This window comes from Melopsittacus undulatus, chromosome 2 (assembly GCF_012275295.1).
Source record: "Melopsittacus undulatus isolate bMelUnd1 chromosome 2, bMelUnd1.mat.Z, whole genome shotgun sequence".
NCBI lineage: Eukaryota > Metazoa > Chordata > Aves > Psittaciformes > Psittaculidae > Melopsittacus > Melopsittacus undulatus.
The window spans coordinates 62,809,601-62,816,856 of NC_047528.1; positions in this window are offsets into that span (position 1 = coordinate 62,809,601).

Sequence of the window (7,256 nt, forward strand, 5' to 3'; positions counted from 1 at the left end):
GCCAATTAGCACTCCAGGCTTCACCATGCCAAGTTAGGATCCTATATACAAGTTAAACTTGGGCAACATTTAACCTAAAGTTGGCTTTGAAGAGATGCTTCTGCATTTGGGATTTGCACTCCTGCACAATAAAATGCAGATCTTCTAGTATAGCAAGTCTCCTTGTATTGCTCAGATCTGCTTAGTGACAATGATATGTCAGATTTAGGGATGAGCTTGCCCGGGTGCACTGTGTTGACACGTGCTCTTAAGGTCTAGTGTCTGCTCAGAGTGGCAGTCTGAGCTTTGTTCTATGGTATACACTGTTCTACCTATCATCTACATAGATATAAAACTTAGTAATTATGCTAAAGATGTATCTTCCCTGCCCCAACATGAGAAAACAGAAAAGAAGGTAACAGTTTGTAGGACATGTTAGTAAGCATGGCAGTTCACCATTGAAGGATATTGAAAATACTAGCCAGCCTTTCAAAATAGGAATCTATATTTGAGAATCAGAATACATATTTGCTCACTTAAATGAATGACCTGAGTTTTGGAGGTGCTGAGTTGATGAAAACTCTGCATATTTTTAATTCTCAAAAATCTGGCCAATTCCTTTCACATCTCTGTGTGGAATATAGTCACCCGAGCTTTTTTGGCTTCAAGGCTTGACTGAAAACAAACTGGCTTCAAAACTGTAGGGGAGGTTAGCAGCAGCTGCTCAAACCTATGTATCCAAGAAAGTAAATCTTAAAATGTCAAATGGATTTCTTCTCATGCAGTCAACCAGCAATAAACAGGAACAGAGACATACCTGAAAGGCTAAAACCAGACCTCAGTCTTCTGCTTCTTGCTCAGACGATGTTTCAGAGCAACCTTGCCCTGGGCCAGGGGCTCAGGTGGACTGCTGTACGGGAACCTGAGGCTTGTGACACGTTCATAACAACACCCATCATTTAGATATTGCTCTCTTCATTTCTCAGTGGAGGAGCTGTGAGCTGGCACAGTGATAACCTGTATATCATCCCTCTTCAAAATAAATGAATAATCCTGCAGGAAACAAGAGCTGCCCAGACTGTGGCAGACTGGTAGAGAACTGCTGTAAGACTGAAATGCTTTGTGCATCTGCACATAAAGTGAAATTCAAGGTGGAAAGATAGGAGTAGTTAGCAAGCTTTCCAGTTGAATTTAGTGCCGCTAAAGCTCAAAATTTGAGAGCAGAATTAGTGAACCTTTTAGATTTAAGTAGCTGAAATTCTAGCATAAAATTATCTTTCAGTAATGGAAAAAATAGAAATTAATATTGAAATGATTTTGCATTCAAGAAGTGCAAATCTGTCTTCAAGTTCATTTAGCAAAGTGACATTTAAATTACTATGAAGAATTGTGTGCGCTATATGTTATTTGTAATTTCATAAAATGTTGGGATGAGATTGTCCTGGGATCAGCATGTGATTAAACTGATTATATACCTTATATACATGGTATGTTTCTTATTCAGTCATAATCAAAATACAACCTACTTTTATTAATATAATAATTTAGATGTCATAAATGAAATCTCAGTTAAACATTTTTTAATTTCTATTCACAGCCTTTTATTCACTATTAACAAACTCATTCCTCTCACCTAAAAGAACGATTCTACTTTCCCCATCACCACGATGCCTGACATCTGCTAGGATGACCCCTTGCCCCTAGCAGCAGAGCACTGCTATGTAGAAATGGACAACAGACAGATGCTCTTCTCCTGATTCTAAAGAACCTTTAAAATATGGATGGGTGCAGAAGAGGGCACCAGATACTAACCATCAAAGCAGACACTGTTTTTCTCTCCTTAACACCCATGCTGAGTATTCTTCTTTTCCTCACTCCCAGCCCCCGTGTATGCATATGTGTCTTCATACTCAAAATAAGTCTCATTATTTTATTTTGAATCCAGGAACACATCCAATTTCCTTCAGGCCTGTTGATCTTCCTTTTCTGCTGTGAAAATAAGGGTGTGAGTAGCAGACAAAGAAAGAATATGCTACCTTAACCCATGCTGGCACTCTCTCCTGGCTCTCATCTTTATGGTTTAGCAACAGAGGTTAAAGTCACTAAGCCCAGAAGCCCACGTGTCAGCTTCTGCTGCAGTTGCTGATCCCACCCTGGGTGCTATACAAAGAGCAAGTTAATGTAATGTAAAGATTGTATGGTTAAATTTACCTCTGGAAATTCCAAAATTAGGATTTCCAGTGTGATGTGTTAATGGAACTGTATTGCATAACTGGCACCTTCTGTATTTTTTATTGCCTTTATAGTTACAGCTGTCACACATCATTCTGATCCAGTTATTCAAAGTCAGTTGCAGTCAAAATAGTCAAGGTTTCATCACAGCAGTCCAGGGATAATTAAAGAATTACACACTGATGATAAGGTGCAAGGAAAGGGCAGAAGACAGAAATAATAACTTTGCCCCATCATGGGAATCCCTGGTGTCCCTGGACCACAGAATCAGACTCCTTCATAATTGTTCTCTTTTCCTGGCCCTGTATATGTTCGTTGCACTTTTTTATACATTGTGGGTGAATATATACTTATAGCCTGGTCCATACATGACTTCCATGGAAAAAAGAGTTCCAAATTAGAATCCCTTTGAACTTGGGCAAGTTAGTTTTCTTTTGGATTAGTAGAGCACTGAATTATGTGGGAACTGACTGCCTAGCTTGTGATGTATCAAAGCAAAACTCTACGCATGAGCAGAAGAATGCTTTGTTTTGGTGTCTAGGAAACTTCATGGCTGAAAGCAAAGGTGGTGGTAGATGTTGGATTTACGAAGGGCATTTATGCTGTGCATGTTCAGAGATCAAGAAACAAGCAGATGTTGGTGTGAAAGAACTGAAAAAGTTATGAATCAGCAAAATGAAAAACATGTTATTATGGGAATGCAGGTTACTAACATGGAATATTCTGGACATAAAATATGTGTAATTTTTTTAATATGTTTTTCTATTTGTCTGTGAATCTGTCTGTTTGATAATATATGTCCCCAGAGAGACAGGGAAAAATGTATTCTCACTTTTCCATACATAGGCTAGAAATCTGTACAATACTCTTTAATCAGATCTACATGTTGTTATAGGTATGCATAATCATAACTCAAGCTTTGGGAAAACCTAGGGAACAATATGAGTGCTAGCAGCTCAAAGACAGAGCCTCTCAAAATCTAGAAAAGGTACATGACATAGACTGCTCTGTAGGTTAATGGTGATGTTCAGAGATCACCAATGCACAAAAAGTCAATAAGAAGTAGCTGTCTTTGTGTGTTAATTCCAGGTACTCCTCTATCATGTCACTGGGGGATTTCTTAGGGTCTATTCCAGATTTGAAAAGGGAAAGGGTTTTTGGATAATAGTTGTGCAAACATCACAGTCAAATCATGGAAATCTGAGTGCCATTGGAATACATTTTGACTTCTAATAAAACAAAAAAAATAAGAAGAAATTCTTTTAAACTGCAACTTAAATGTATACTTTTGCTTCTGTTTTCTGGCTCTCATCTTGGTTCCTATATTGCAACAGATATAAACTGCTTATTTCCATTTTCCTGGATCTTCACTGTCTGCTCCTACTTGACCTATCAGCACTGCCATTATTTTGAGTCTTGCATCTAATTGTCATGAAACCACAGTTACTGCCCACTTATGACTCTTCCAGATACACACTTTCACCCTTTTACTCAAGCTTGTGAGAAACTCACAGCAGAGGTCTATAAAGTTACCTCATTCATTGCTTTGGAAGCATCATGATGCCTGCAACACACACAGCAGCAATCAGGCAGCTGGCTCCTGACTACAATGCTGAACAATACCAGCTCCCTCTTACTTTGTATTTCCCTATCTATGTCTGTGTTCCTACTGATGTCTCTAGTTTCATGCTTAGACTGTTTCTGTTAGCCAAGAGCATCTTTTGTTATTTGCTGGTGCAGCACCTCATCTAGCAGTACAATGTGGGTTCCATGTGAGAGTATAAGACAACATACCAGGGCTGGATGGTCTTAGGCAATCACTGTACTCCCCTCTGTGGGAAGACTGTTTGCCAGTTCCTGGATCTCCAGGCCACTGGTAGAGAAGGAGAGGGCTGGTTCAGGTGGCCCTTCTGACCCAAACTGCTGCATGAAGAATTCTCTGGAGCAGATGGGAGTGAAGGCTGAGCAGGGTCAGGTCCCACTTTCTATTATAATGGCCCTTTGGTTTGCAAGAAAAGTTAAAGTTGCCCTCCGCCGCTTTTATTTGGAAGCTGCTGCCTGGCGATCTGCCCCATCTGCTTCATCCAGGCAGTGAATCAAGCCTGTTGTACTTAAACCATTGACCCCTACTCTGAGAAATACCAGAGAAGAATAGACTTTGACTAAATCTGTCAGTAGCACCCTCTCCCCTTATTTTTCTCCCTCCCTCCCATTGTTTTGAAGCCAAGTCACTTTTTGTTTGCTGGAGGAAGATTAAACAAAGGAACCCACCAGCGGCGCCGGGGTTTTCTGACGCACGTGTTGGCTGTATCAGTGGAGCTGCCTTCCAGCAGGTATGCCCCTACAGCTGCAGAGCCATTCACTGCCGAGCCGTAAAACTGCTGGCAGGTCTCACCATCTGTGAGGAAGACTGTGAGAACGTCGCTTCTCACTGGATGGCTTTCAAGACAAATGTCACTGCTGACCCCATTAAGATAGCCGATGTTCAGGAAACAGCATCAGGCATTGCAAGGCTGCTCTCTTTTCTGTCCTGCTTGACTGAATTGTGTAGTTTTGTAGATGTTCCTGCACCAAAAATACTTGAATATTTGTGACATTTTAACATTGTGAAACACTGATATGTTTCTCTATTGCCATTGAGTGTCTGAGATTTTGTGGCAAAGATTACGGTAGGAAATTGTGGAAGTTTTAAGCTACACAGCTATCATTACAGGAAAGAAAGCGTAATGGGAGGGGAAAGAAAAGCCAAGCCAACCCAAGAGCTAGCACTCAGAATCTTGTTTGGTAGCTTGTCACAGTCTCTGGAGAGATATAACAATGTCCCCTGTACTTAGTTCATCAGGCATAGATTTTGGTCTTGCTGTTCACAAAATCAAAATGCTTTCTCCCTCAAAGCCCTTGCCAAAGACTCTCACATCCAACAGTGTATGAATTTCATTTGTAGCTGATTCTGAAAGATACTGAATTAAAAATTGTTTAAAACAATGTCTGTGTGTTGCAATGCAAGAGTCTGTAGCTAAGCCCAGGGCTTCTGTACAAATTATTGTTACAGCTATCTCAATCATATAGAACAAAAAGATGTATTTCTTCCCTGTCTGTTCAGTATTCAGGTTACATAGCTAGCCAAATATTGTTACCCAAACATCTTTGCTTTCATGGGAAACAGTGGATTTAACTATGAAAAGCCAAGCCATTTTACCCAAAGAGACAAGTTGTCTTCTCTCTTCTTTTTCTTAACCAGTGTAACTTTCATCTGTGGCCATAACAGATGCAGATAAGAGGAAATAACCACTAGGCCCCTAGTTCAAAGGCCATAGAAAGCAGTGAAAAATCTTCCTTTGCCTTCAGTGGATCTTAGATCACGTCCCAGAAGCTGACCTCCGACATGACAAAGGTAGTTACTAGCCTTTCATTCAGTTTAATGATGTTTAATGAACATGTCTAAGGCATGTTTGAGCCATCCTAGGATGGCATGAGCAGGAAATTCACTGAGCAGTAGCAGGATTTAAAGAGATAAAAGTTAGATGGCATTTTTTAAAGATTAGCTCACACCATCCAAACTTTTTAACCCAGATGCAGCTAGCTGTTGCGGTTGTGTTAGCCATCTGGTACTATAGTCTTTGGCTGAAAACAGAAGCAGTACATATCACCACTGGTTTTTGTTTCCAGGAAAAAGGAACGCTGTTTTTATGATCATCCATTCATTTGGTATCAAGCACATTTCACACATGAGTTAACTGGAGACCTGCAGTTGATATATTCTGTGGTAAGAAGGGCTTTCTGTGGCTGATGGTAGAAGCAGAGATGCAGAGGGAAAAGTTGCATTTTAAATGTAGCTGAATATAATATCATTGGGTTTTTTTAGCTTTCCCTTCATAAAAAGAGTCTTTATTTAGTAATACATTGTCTCATATAACAAAAGGGTTTGTAGTACTTTCTGGTTTTGCAGTTCAAAGCAGATAACATCTTCAGCCATATTTTGCTAAGCACAAAAACATTTGTAATTGCTTTCCACTAATCTGCCCAGCAAAATACAAGTATTTTTATATATTTACACACTTGAAAACAGCATTTTATTTTGTTCAAGTTACAGATGTGTGCAAAAAAATTACCAGCACTAGATAGCAGAAAGGAAACTGTGAAGGTGAAGAATGTGGTGGCTGCTTTAAAATTATATTTGTGGTGTGCAACATCACCAAAGCACATCACCAAGGGAACTTCCTGGCTTCTCATTGCAGGGGGCTGGACTAGATGACCTTTAAAGGTCCCTTCCAACCCAAACCATTCTGTGATTCTATTATTGCATCCAGGGAGACACAAAGTCTTTTCAAGAAGAAAAGGAATGCTGCTGCCACACCGTGCAGTATGGGACACCAAGGTCTCAAGTAAGTCTGTAACCTCAGGTTTCTCTTTTTATGGAAAAAAAGCTAGCACCCAAAAGAATGGAAGAAGATAACAAATCCTGAGTTCATTGTTTGTGATTTTGACCAATGCAGAGAGTTAGGAAGTGTTACAGCTCAACAAGGATGCTCAGCTATTGCCTGCAGGGCAACAGCTGCAACAGCTTTTTGGAGGATAAAGTCCTGCTCCCTCACAGGTTGCCATTAAAAATGCCCTCACCCTCTATTTCAATGAAACAAACCTGTGTTTCTGTCAAGTTGGTGTGTGTGTCCCTTCTCTGCTCACAGTGAAGTTACCTCCAAGCTCACCTACAGTGCTCTCTGTTAAGAGGTTCACTGGTATGGGTCAGCTTCCAGAAAACTGACTAGCATGGAGATTTTCCCTGTGCTATGACTTCTCTACCAGCATATGGAATTTCACACTCCTGAGTTAAGGGGGCCCCTGTCAGCACTTACTACCTGACAGTTTTACGCCAGGGCTACTGCTGTCCAGGAGATGCCTAAGAGAGCCACATAGCCTTTTTCTGAGGTCTCACTCAGCTAAGAATGATCCTGCAACCCAAGGTCTTCAAACACCCATCCTTACCTTATGCATGTTATCCAGCAATTGTGTATCTTAGGTAGCTGTCACCTTAGTATCTAAAT